The 14,201-nt window shown below is 37.4% G+C and overlaps 1 pseudogene; it reads right to left on the bottom strand.

Annotated features, from left to right (window-relative positions):
* Positions 1 to 1,420: 1,420 nt before the first annotated feature.
* On the bottom strand, positions 1,421 to 3,540 carry LOC128133742 (uncharacterized; annotated as a pseudogene).
* Positions 3,541 to 14,201: the final 10,661 nt, after the last annotated feature.

Here is a 14,201-nt window from a genome sequence, read left to right as displayed (position 1 = left end):
ACTTTTATGCATTCAAAAGAGAACTCATAGGACTCACATGCATAATTAACTCAATTGGAACCGCACAGAAACAAGATAGTGTCAACACGATAGGTTGTAAACCTCAAGTCGTGTGCTAGTGATGATCGATAAGGTTTATTCTTGATTAGTTCTTGAAACTTTTCAAGACCATTAAGACTCCCACTGATTCCTTGACATATAAGATTCTTTTGTCAATAAACATTTATTGACAAACAAATATTCAAGAGTTAGTGTAGCTTTTATCAACACAAAAACACTTCACAAAATTGGTCCTAGTTGGTCTTTGTCTTATCCAAGACATCACAACTTTCCAATTTCAAATGTACAAGAATAAGAAAACCTTTTTTTTTTCAAATTCCACATTTTATGGATGTTATAAACCTTCTTGTCACTCATTGTCACAATCTTAACTTTAAGACTTGGTTTTGGAACAAAGTATGATTGACTTCTTGATTTAACCATTTCTTCAATTCTTGATTCCTCTTCTCAGACATACAATTGCACTAAGACTCACGTAGAGGATCAATTGAGATATGGTTCTTAATCAGTAAGACCTATCATAAAACATAATAAAAGTACTCTACCTTCTTCTTAGAATAGAGAAACTTTTATCTTTCTGCCTACTTGATTCTTCTTATTCGTTCTGCTATTGATTTAAACTCTTTGAATCAACTCGGAATTACACTTAATCTTATAAGTATAATCATATCCACTAAACCTTTAGTAAATCATGACAAATATCTTTGTCACTCTTGTGGTGTACTTGATCAACACAAAACCTTGTGTACTTGATGTCCTAGTCCTTCACTTGACACTTTGTCAACGAATTAGTCTAACACTACTAGAAAAAAGGCCTTTTACGACGCTCATTGCGCGTCGTAAAACGCTCAGACGACGCGCAAATGCGCGTCAAGGAAGGCCCTGTCATAAAGAGAGATGACGCGCTTTTGCGCGTCGTCTATAGACGACGCGCATTTACGACGCGCATTTATGACGCGCATTTACGACGCGCGGTTATGACACGCAATGCGTATCAAGAAAGACCCTGTCATAAAGGAAGACGACACGCATTTGCGTGTCGTAACCTTACGACGCGCGTGTTTATGACACACAATGCATATCAAGGAAGTACCAGTCAAGAAAGGCCATGTCATAAATGAAGACGACACACATTTTTGCGTATCGTAATTTTAATTTTTTTTTTAAAAAAAATATATTTGTATATTTATTAATTTATAAGTTAAATTTGCATTTAATCTTTCATAATAGAAATAAAATACCATATACAAAAAATACAATCCATTGCATAATATAAAATAAAATACCATATACAAAAAATACAATCCATTGCATTTAATTTGTATGTATAACAAAGACACATGTGTTAAACTTGTTACCATTAACATCTAATCGTATGGATTCGAGTGTTAAACTTGGTACCATTAATATCTGATTCATAAGTCCTTTCAATAAGATTGTTACCTGCATAAATAAAAAACAATAATAATAAATTAGTAATGCAACTCATAAATTTTATAACTATAAAAAAGGTTGTTTCTCAGCCTGAAAAATCCAGGGAGATTTATATGATATATATGAATGACCTGTAGTAGGAGTGTGAAGGGAATGAAAAGTTAGAAAACAAGCATCAAGATCTTTCAAGGTGGGCCCTATGGGAATTCTGTATATTGGGTACCTAATAAAAAGCATCAAAAAAGGGCTATTTAGTAGTAGCATATTATGTGAGAAAGAGCAAGTAGCAAAGACCATATTAAGAATCTGTTTGATTGGATGGAATGGAATGGAATCACAAAGGAATGGAATGAGTTGTGATCATATTTGGTTGGTCTGTAGCAATGGAATGAATCATTCCATTCCTTCCCAAACTCTAGTACTTATTAGCAATCATACCAAGCGACAGAAAGCCAACTAGATGGCAGCAAGTCACAACTTCTTAGACTTTTCATTTCAGGGAAGCGTTGTGCAAGATCAAGTATCTGTTGCAACAAGAAAACAGAACTAAACTAATTATCCAAAGATTTATAAATAAATAATAAAACCCACTTTCTTTGTTTTTTTTAAAGCTAACCTTATCACACAAAGGTTCTCTGCCCAAAGGCTAACTATGTTCCATGTACTCAAATATCAAGCAACTTTGAGTGGTGGCAGAATCACTATCATCACTAGAAAAGTCTTCTTGAACTACATTGTTCTCATCATTCATTGAAAAATGATCCATTCGGTGAAGAATGTCATTCTTTGGGTGATGATTATTACTCTTCTCCCTTAGATAATGTAAAGAACCCTTTTCCTGTTCATAATCACTGCTCCCATCACTACTTGAATCCGTAAATGAGTTATCATCAATATCCTCAGTTAGTTGCCTGTAAAGCAACAGAATAACTAGATTATTTAAATTTCATAAAGAAGCATAATAGATGCTACTAGTTGAAAAGGAGCCTGACATAACCCTAAACAAGAAAGAGGAAGAAAGGAAGATATTTACTGTTCCAGTACCTGGAATTTATTGAAGACTTCAAATGGTCTACATATATTTGAATTCCAGATAAATAAGGCACATAATATTGGATCACACAATTAGCTTCATTCAATATTAAAGGAACTCCAACACCATAAGCACTCCACTCCTTGAAAGATTCCCACAAATCACCAAGAACAAAGTATGGTTGATATTCCACATCACTTGTCCTCCATCCTCTCATAGTTCTCTGCTGGCATAAAGTTCAAGTAAAATCATTATTTAGATCAAATACACAACTACAATACCCCTGTTTATACATGATTACTGAACATTAACCATTTTATTGTACTCTAATTCTTTTTGGAAGATGGTGTGCTTTAGCAGAAACACATATATTTTGATTGTCAAAATATGGAATCCTTGATTAAACAATAGAAATATAACATCAAAGGCAAACTCTGTTCACTCATAAAAACTGAAAGGCCACCCTCAGGGCTCACTGAATAATAATTCAAGCTGACTTCATTTGCTTTCAAACATGAATTTCGGAGTAGTGCCAATGGAGAAAGAGAAAACCACAGCTAAAATGTAAAGTAAATTGTACTACTAAATTATAAATCAAAAATCTGATTAATTGACTATCGCATACTCAAATTGAATAAACCAAATGTTCCTATAAGTTACTTTACTCCATGATATAACGAATTAGCAATACAAGTATAAACTGAGACGACTAATTTGAATTAATTCAACTCATTTCAATATAAAAGATTAATATCGGTACAGACCTTGGAGAAATGTTGAACAGGAACAGAAGGCGTAACAGTTTCCAAAAACCGTTCAAGATTACACAACGATGATGTTGCCGGCACCGCCACCACTGAGGATTCCAACGGCTCCGGATTTGATGGCTGCATGAGTTGATTCTCCGACTCCTCCCTGACAGAAGATGTCGTAGATTGGGGCGGAGTAACGTTACTTTGAGCTCTACGGAGGTTCTCTTGATGCTGACGAATCCTTCTCGCTTTCGCCGGCATGTTGCAATCCAGCGCCCAACATCTTCACTAAAACCCTAAGTTACAAATCCTTCGATCTCACCAATAAAACCGGTCACGAAAGCTACGATTTGTAGACAAATTTAAAAGTCAATGAGTTTGATTTTGATTCATTTTTCTATTAAAGATAAATTAACAAAAAAAAGAACAAAACTTTTTGTAAACGAATCATTAAAACAAGATGAAAATCAGCCGATTAAAGAAGGAGTTGACGGATTCAGAAAAACCCTGCAATTTGACAAAATAAAACGAAATCAAACAAAAGCAACGATTGTGTGAGAAATTCAACAAGAGCTGATGAAGAATTAGTCAAATGGGAAGGAGGAAGAGCGGATATCCTTAGACGACGGCTTAGGGTTTGCAAATGGTGGTGTGGGGGTCGTCGGTTGCTTTACAGAGAGATATGAAGTCGAGACGAAAAGACGAGATTGACCCATCTGGTAATAAACGGACTCGGGAAGCTGAACAAAATGACCCGAGATTGACCCATCTAGTAACAACGCTATTGATTCCATTCCTTCCATTTTCGACTGTTCATCCTCCACTTCCTCTACTGCTACTTCTTCACCATCTTCTATTTTTTCTGTATTTAGACTTGAGAGTATAATTAGGGCTTTTTCTAACAATTTCAACATCGAGTGGGAGATATGGTGGTTCCAGTAGGTAGAAGTGAGGGAAGAAGTAGGCAGCAGTCAATGTCGGGAGGGGGAAGGAAGGAGCGTCAAAAAGGAAGGCGGGATTTTTAATTTTTTCAGAATTTCATTTCCCCCTACTGTTAAAGGATGGAACGCGCGTTCCATTAAAAATTATAAAGCGACATCCTTAGACGACGCGCATTTTATTATAGGTGCCCTCCGTGTTTTTTTTAGACACTAATTTAAGGGCGCGCAATAATGCGTGTCTTCTATCCTTCAATTTTTTGAAGATATGACATTTTTCTAATGTCACTCTCCTTTGCGTAACATAGATCAATGAGCGTCGTATTTTGCACGTCGTAAAAGGCCTTTTTTCTAGTAGTGTAATTTCCAAATATGAAATTTCTCATTCATCATGCAATACTCGTTGTATGATTCCAAGTTTCTATCCAATTGAACCTTGGGCGATGAGAAACTTTTCCTATTTGGTAATTCTCGACATTTCCACAAATAACATAGTTAAAAATCAAATCCATTATTGCTAATAATAGAAAACATTCAAACATCAATTTTTCATACATGCCATTGCAAGGATAAATAAATAACCAAAATCAAATTTTATCTTATTGCGGAAAAAATTGTCCTTACAATGCAACTCATTGAAAAACTATGCTAATACATATATTTCTTAGCAATCTATTCTAACTCTAAGTAGTAGCTCAAGATTCTAATCTTCAAGTAATGCGATCGAAATCCATTTCTTCACGATTAGATTCCGCTCACTTCTTCCCTTAAGCTTCCTCTATTTTTCTTCGATCCTACAAGACATCGAAATGTAATCTTATCACATCATGTATTAAGAATCTAGAATATGAACTTAAAAGAGTTAGTTAATGGATTTTACCTAAAGCACCATCTCTTAGATCTCTTAGGTAAATAGGGCAGCTTCGTCTCCAATGCCCCTTCTCATGGCAATAAAAGCAGATTGACTTCTTTGGAATAGCACACGAAACTACTTCTGACTTTGCTTCTCTCTTATGATCAAACTTTTCGATCATGGCATGCCTTTCATTGCCATTGCCTATATCCATAGAGGTTTGGAAGGCAGATCCACCAATCAACTTTGCTTTTCCAGTGTGCCAAATGATTGTTGATTCAGCAGCAATAAGCATATCGGTGAGATCAATGAGGGTTATGTCGTGGTTCATCATATAGTACTCTCTTACGAACTCACTATATGAGTTAGGAAGTGACTGAAGAACCCAGTCAACTGCCAGCTCCTCACAGACAACGGATCCCAAAATTCTTAACCTATCAATGTGTGACTTCATCTCTAGGACGTGTGCACACACTGACTTTCCTTCTTCATGTTTACTTGCCAAAAGGGCTTGAGTGAACTTGAACTTTTCAAGCCTTCGAACTTGTGGGTTAGGGAGAATAATTGGAGGAGGTGGAGGAAGTGAAGCATGATCTCTTGTTCCTCGATCGAATCGTGGAATATCATCTTCATGTGGAAAGCTTGTTCCACGGGATTTGGGAATACCATAGTTGTCATACTTTGACATCTACAAAACGGGAGAAAACAAATTCAAGTTAGTTGATTGATTGAGTCCTTAATAAATCACCCAAATGAGATATTAAGGCTAGGACCCAACACAATACGCTACAACCTAGAAAAGGGATGCCGTAATCTAGTTGCAGAATATTTGAAGGTAAGTGAATGACGATTCACTAATTTCCACCATGAAAAACGAAAAAGAAATTTAAGTTTTAAATCTATTGAAAATTCCTAGATCTTTTGAGATTCATTGAACATTTCAATGGCATGTTTAAATCTCGATATGCCCATCTAGTTTGTGACTGGGATACCGAGGATCACAAAGCGGGTGTGAATAACCATGCAAACTTACATGGTGCCCCCACATGTTATAGTCACCTATTCAATGTGCTGGTTAACCACACACGCTCCACCGAACTATGACAAACATTGAGTCAGCCTTTGCTACCTTTGCTTAGACCCATTTAGTGTGCCGGTTAACCACACACGCTCCACTAACGTCTTCGCAAGGGTACAAAGTGTAATTTCATGGAATTGAATCAATTCACTTTTGCCTAAAGTAACTAAGATTGGGAATTTGTAAAACATTTAGTTACTTTTGTATTTCATTATACTTATAATGGAAGGTTTCCGTCCCATCCTACCCGTTCGGCTAACGACCCTCCACTAGTCAAGAGTGCGGTGGGTAAGAGTGGATACCTATTCAATCGCCATTTTATAGGCAATTTCCTTAAACACCCCTTATAGACTAGCTTCGTGAATGAGGCCTACTAACGGTAAGACTAACTTTTACTCATACATATATATAATGTTAGACTTTTAATGTTATATATAGTATAGGGTGTATTTTACACTTTTAAAATATTAGGTGGTCTAATTTAATAATTACACACTTTAATTAATTAATAAACCATAAGGGTGTGATATGAACTTTTCAAAACAATACTAGGGTTTTAGAATTTAACATTTCCAAATTAAACTTTTAATCAACTTTTAAATACCAAAACTTGAGGGCAATTTTTGAAACATTTAAAAACATTAGGGTTTTAACTATTTAAATTTCAAAACCAAAACTTTTAAGTTCTAATTTAAACTATAAAACTTACATGGGCATAATTGAAACTTTTTCACAACACAAGGATCAAATAACAAATAATAGAAATTAAACAATTAATTTTTTCATTATCTATATTTGACCTAATTTCAATTTCTTGCAAGATAAGTTACCCAATTAATACAAATAATCAATCTTTAATCATATAAGGAAGTTATTATCTAATCAATTGGTAATTATCTTTTGTTTAATCAAGGATATTCTCAAATATGGGATAAAATTTGAATATTAAAGATCCAAAATAATTAAGGCAAGTATCCTCAAGCAAAACAACAAGAAATCCCGAAACTGCCTCCTTCTGACGCTCGAACTCGCCGAGTTCCTCTATGGACTCGCCGAGTTGGAGCTACTCGCCGAGTTCATCAGACAGGGGACCAAAAATTCGATTTTTGAAGTTGAAAAAATAACCAAGGCATCAATACAATAGAAACCAACCTGGCTCTGATACCACTGATGGGTTTTAGCCATAAGAACATCCTATGTGCTCATGCAAACCCTAATGCTTGGATCTAGGTTTCTCTATTGTACATGCAATTCATCCAAGACTTTAAACCCTAGATCTAGCATACAATTAATCAAATTAACTTATGAATGGGGTTTAGATCTTACCTTGATTGTTATGTAGCAATAACAATCCCAAATCCTCCTTGTAATGACTTTAGAAAGCTTAGAGTCACAAATGTCACTCCTCTAATGGTTCACAAACACCAAGAGCAAGAGGATGAAGAATAAGGAGAGTGGAGGCTGCCCAAAACATGTGGAAACCCTAATCAACAAGTTCACCACGTTTTTGAGCCTTAAGGGTCATTTAAATAGTGAGGCTATTAGGGTTATCTAACTAGGAAACCCTAATTTGGATGCTTAAGCCCTAAGCAACCCATGGACTCCTTCCTTAAAGGCCTAGGACGATTTCTAATGGGTTTCCCCATAGAATTCGTCCACCCCTCTAATATGGAGTCCATTAGCCCAATATTCAACTATCACACAATTGACAGTTCTAGTCCCTTAAGTTTAATTAATGTCTTTTAGCCACAAACTTAATACTTATTAATTCTTGACTAATATTAATTAAACAATATGATTTCTCCTTTAATATATTATTCTCATGATATATTAATAAATCATTTCTCTCCATAATTCATCCTATCAAGTCGCTTTGGTGAAGGCAACCCAAAAGGACCATGCACAATCGGGTCAAGTACATACCAAAATAGTTATGGACTTAGACACTAATCCAACAAGACTGGGCATATCCGTCGCAACTGCTCCAACACCAACAACTCTGGGAACGCAGGAATAGGAAGGGTGCTAGCTATGGGTCAGGGAGAAGCAGTTCAGGATCCCACTTTTGTTACTGGTACGTTTCCCCTAAACCACACCTATGCATGCATCCTATTTGATACCGGGGCAGAAAGGAGTTTTGTGAGCAATAAATTCAGACACCTGTTAAATCAACAACCCCAGAAGCTTAATGAAACCTTTACGGTGGAAATGGCTAATAGGAAGACAAAATCCACTGGGGAAATCTATATAGGATGTACCCTAACCTTAAATCACCACGTCTTTCAAATAAACTTAATTCCTGTTTCCATTAGGAGTTTTGATGTGATTATTGGCATGGATTGGTTAAGCCCCTAGCATGCTGAAATTATGTGTCACGAGAAGGCCGTTCGCCTTCATCTCCCAAACCACGAAACCCTAGTTATTTACGGAGACAAACCCAGTACGAACCTTCGTCTTATCTCGTGCATTAAGGTGCAGAAGCACCTACGAAAGAAGGACTTGACATTCCTAGCTCACATAGTAGACAAATCTAAGAAAGAGGTCAAAATTCAAGACATTCCAGTAGCTCACAAATTCCCAGACGTCTTTCCTGATGATCTTCCGAGGATACCCCCAGAAAGAAAAGTCGAGTTTTGAATCGACCTTGTACCAGGAGCTACCCCTATTGCCAAATCGCCCTACAGATTGGCTCCTGCGGAGATGCAAGAGTTGTCCAATCAACTCAGTGAGCTTATGGATAAAGGATTCATCTGACCCAGTTTCTCACCTTGGGGAGCTCCAGTTCTCTTTGTCAAGAAGAAAGACGGTACATTCAGGATGTGTATCGACTATAGAGAACTTAACAAACTTACTGTCAAAAACCGATATCCACTTCCACCAATCGACGACCTATTCGACCAGCTACAAGGAGCTAGTTACTTCTCAAAGATAGATCTACGATCCGGATACCACTAACTCAAGGTTCGAGAGGAGGATATTCCAAAAACCGCCTTCCGAACTCGTTACGGACATTATGAATTCGTCGTAATGCCCTTCGGTCTAACGAATGCTCCTGCCGCATTCATGGACCTAATGAATCGAATCTGCCGACCTTTTCTTGATAATTTCGTAATCGTTTTCATCGATAATATCCTAGTATATTCCCGAAGCGAAGAAGAACACGGCCAACACCTTCGACAAATCCTAGAAATCCTACGAACCGAAAAGTTGTACGCAAAACTCTCCAAGTGCAAGTTTTGGCTCCGAAGCGTGAACTTTTTGGGTCATGTTGTTAGTCAGGAAGGAATACATGTGGATCCTTCTAAGGTCAAAGCCATCGAAGGATGGGCAATCCCAATAACACCCATAGAAATTCGCCAATTTCTGGGTCTCGCAGGCTATTAAAGAAGATTCATCCAGAACTTCTCTAAGACCGCCAAGTCACTTACCTCGCTTACATAAAAAGGTGTACCCTTCATATGGACGGACAAGCAGACAGCCACGTTTCGATCTATGAAGCAAGCACTCTGCAGTGCGCCGGTGCTATCACTAACCGAAGGGACATAAGACTTGATAGTCTACTGCGATGCGTCAAATCAGGGTTTAGGCTGTGTACTCATGCAATGTGGAAAGGTGATAGCTTACGCGTCCTGACAGCTAAAGACACACGAAGTGAATTATACGACCCACGATCTGGAACTGGGAGCAGTGGTCTTCGCCCTGAAGATTTGGAGACACTACCTGTATTGTACCAAGTGCACTATCTTCACTGACCACAAGATTCTTTAGCACATCATGAATCAAAAGGAGCTAAACATGAGGCAACGAAGATGGGTCGAACTGCTAAACGACTACGAGTGTGAAATCAAGTATCATCCAGGCAAGGCTAACGTAGTAGCCGATGCCTTGAGTCGGAAAGAATACTCAAATTGTCGTGTGAAAACCCTCTTGATAACCATCCAATCCCACCTGACCTCGCAAATCAGAATGGCTCAGTCAGATGCCATGAAGGCGGAAAACAAAACAAGTGAAGTGCTGCATGGAATGGAGAAGAACTTGGAGGTGAAGGAAGATGGAGCATACTATTTCATGAACCGCATATGGGTCCCTAAACTTGGGGGATTCAGAGAGGTAGTCATGAACGAGGCTCACAAGACGCGATACTCCATCCATCCGGGTTCAGACAAGATGTACTTGGATGTTAAGCAACATTATTGGTGGCCACATATGAAGGCAGAGATTGCCACTTATGTGAGAAAGTACCTCACTTGTGCTAAAGTAAAGGTTGAATATCAGAAGCCCTCTAGATTACTACAACAACCAGTAATTCCCGAGTGGAAATGGGAAAGGATTACCATCGATTTCGTGACAAAACTACCCAAGTCGCCGGACGGTTTGGGCACGATCTGGGTAATAGTTGATAGATTAACGAAATCCGCCCATTTCCTGACTATAAAAGAATCATACAAGATGGAGCGCCTGACAAGAATCTATATCAAAGAAATTGTGAGACTCCACGGAGTACCGGTATCCATCATCTCAGATAGAGATAGTAGATTTACTTCATGCTTTTGGCAATCGCTTCAGAAAGCTATGGGAACACAACTCGATATGAGCACTGCCTACCACCCACAAACGGATGGTCAAAGTGAGCGAACCATTCAAACGCTAAAAGATATGCTCCGAGCGTGTGTAATAGACTTTGGAAGATCATGGGATACCCACTTGCCTTTGATCGAGTTCTCATATAACAACAGTTATCACTCGAGTATCAAAGTTGCTCCGTTCGAAGCATTATACGGGCACAAGTGTAGATCACCGTTGTGCTGGGCTAAAGTAGGAGACACCCAGCTAGCGAGAGAGCAAACGCCAAACAATGCCTTAACGGGACCGGAAATCATACGCGAGACGACCGAGAAGATAATTCAGATCAGAGCACGACTACAATCGTCACGAGACAGACAGAAGAGCTACGCCGATAAGCGACGAAAGCCCTTGGAATTCAAAGTCGGAGATAGGATGTTACTAAAAGTCTCTCCTTGGAAAGGAGTGATTCGTTTTGGGAAACTGGGCAAACTAAACCCTCGATACATTGGACCCTACGAGATTCTTGCCCGAATCGGTCCAGTGGCTTATAGTTTGCAACTCCCCGCCGAGCTCAGCAGCGTACACCCTGTGTTTCACGTCTCCAACTTGAAGAAGTGCTTATCCGACGAGACTCTTGTCATTCCATTAGAGGAAATCAAAATCAATGAGAACCTTCTGTTCATCGAGGATCCGGTTGAAATCATGGACCGAGAAGTAAAGCGTACCAAGCAGAGTCGCATTCCAATCGTGAAAGTTCGATGGAATGCAAGGCGCGGACCAGAATTCACATGGGAACGCGAAGATCAAATGAAGCAGAAGTACCCTCATCTATTCTCACATTCTCAAATCTAGCTTTCAAAAGAATTTTGGGACGAAATTCCCTCTAACGGGGGGATGATGTCACAACTAGAAATTTTGGTGCCTTGTAATCACAACACTTATAACAACTATGAATCAATAACAAGAAAGCATGCATGATGCTTATTCTATAACAACAAAACTTCACCAAATACTTCATTCTAGCCCTACAAATGGTCAACAAAGAATTGGAAACCCTTGAAATTCCAATTTGAGTTCATCGTGGACTAGGATTCTTTAATGGGCCCTAATTGGACCTATATACACGAAACTTAACATTTTTGGGCCTTATGAACCCAAAATAAACTAGATTAACTTTAATGGGCCTTATTAGACCAAAACAAATTTATATTAGCCCTAATAGGTCATAAAAATCATTCTTTGATTTTTATTGGGCCAAAAATCACCTAACTTAACCATAAAACAGATTTAAGCATTCAAGGCCTAAATTTTTTTTCTTCCCTCTCCATTCTCGGCCCAAGCCCAACCCAAGAAGAGGAGTTGACTTTTGATGCCACCTCACAATTGTTCATGGGATAACCATGCATTTTTCTCATGCCTCCATGCAACGATCCCATCATTCACTCTCTCTTCTCTTCCTCTCTCTTTTGCTCTCAGCCGAATCCAAACACACACACACACACACTTCACTCAAAATTCTCTCAAGAAAACACTCTCCACTCCTCTCCATATTTTTGAGATTTAAGAGACTTTCAAGGAGATTTTTCCCACAAACACATCATCTAAGGTAAGTTGATGTTAAATCCATGATCTAGATACTTCATTTCATCCAAAAATCTCTTCTAAATCCACTCAATCTTGTGATCTTGCACCTTAGAAGTCACAAAACTCGAGATCTACCAAGAAGACTTGCTAGGATCGAAAATTAGCATCAAACTTCTTCTAGTCTTCTTCAAAACCAAAACTACAACTCAAGGTGAGTTTCATACCCCTCTCTTTTTGGTTTTCATATGTTTTATGGGGGAGAATACAAGAAAATTTTTAGATCTATGTGTATGTGTATGCTATGTGTAATTTTATGCATGCATGTGTGTGATGTTATGTGTTTTTAAGATAAATATGTAACAAAACGAGTGATATTTCGAGATCTATGACATGAGAAAGGAAACAAACATAATCTAAGTTATTTTACACTAATCAAGTCAAGAAAAATAGCTTATAAGGTTATAAGGAACAAACTTTAACATAAAACTCGATTTAGGGCTTAAAATGTTAAAAATACAAAACTTGGGGTAAAAACTGCCAAGTCACGGTTTCTTGAGGGTCAAATGAGTCAAAACAGTTTTTATAATCCCTTTTCTGAATATTAAAATTTTCAAAGGACTTAAAATGCAAAAATTTGAGTTATTGGGCTAAATATGGGCTTTTCAGCCCAACAAGCCCAAAATTGCGAAAATTGAAGTTTTTAAGGGGTTGAAATGTAATATTCTGTAAAACAGGGGACATGAAGTGAAATAAAACTATTTCTAACGTCAAAAATGCTTTTAAACTCCAAAAGGATCAAAATGTAAACTTTTTGTATTTTGGGCCAAAACTGTAAAAGTTGCAAAATTTGGGGTGCTAATCGAGAAACAGCATTCTGGAAGGGCTAAAACTGTTTACTAAATATAATTTGGGTTTAAAATGTCTTTTCAATAAGTTTATGATACAAAAGTGTCAAGAAAATGTTTTTAAGGACTAAAAATGAAATTCTTTTATATAAAGGACTAAAAGTGTTATTTTTATAAAAGAAAGGTAGTGAAAAGGGTCAAAGTCATACTCCTAAAACAAGTTAATTCATTCATTAAGACAGAATACAAGATATCCAGCTAGCAACAAAACGAAAAACAAATACACCTTCAATACCAAATATCGTTATAAACGAATTGATTCGGTCTCGAATCAATACAAAACAACAAACGTTAAATCAAAACACTTCAATAGATACGTGATGACTACAATGAGTAAATCTACAAACTTTGGGCTTATGAGTTTCAAATTATGCTTGTTGGGCCTTGCAAGCCCACCAACATGATCTTTGGGCCCAAAGGGATAACGCTTATATGTTATTGGGCCTTTAATGACCCAATATTTTATAAAAGGACTTTCAATAGTTTTATGTGCTAGTGGGCCAAAGTGTCCCGTTAGGAAAGCTAGTAAGGACATAATAATCAAGTGCGAGTTGGACCATTGTGTCTTTCGCATCCGCGACAGCCTAAGGTTCTTACGATAGTAGTGGGACATAATACTCCCATTCTCTTCATTTGTTAAGGCTTACGGGAAATCAAAGTAGACAATAATTAGGACGATATACAATATGGATTAATCAATACTCATTCTTTAAGATAATACAAAAATCAGTAATTACGAATACATGTCAACATCGGAAAACATCGGGTTTTCCGGGGAATTTAATATTACTCGTTCGAAACTTTATAACAATATTACTAAATACCCTTCGTATATATATATATATATATATATATATATATATATATATATATATATATATGTGTGTGTGTGTGTGTGTGGGGGGGTGTGTGTGTTTAAAAGCATTCATGCATCAACTTATGGATCTCGCGCTTTGATAAACAAAAGTCTTTTTAGAAAATGTCGGATTTTCTGGGTT

Source organism: Lactuca sativa, chromosome 4 (genome assembly GCF_002870075.4).
Source record: "Lactuca sativa cultivar Salinas chromosome 4, Lsat_Salinas_v11, whole genome shotgun sequence".
NCBI classification, from domain to species: domain Eukaryota; kingdom Viridiplantae; phylum Streptophyta; class Magnoliopsida; order Asterales; family Asteraceae; genus Lactuca; species Lactuca sativa.
This window is presented reverse-complemented; position numbering and strand designations above follow the sequence as displayed.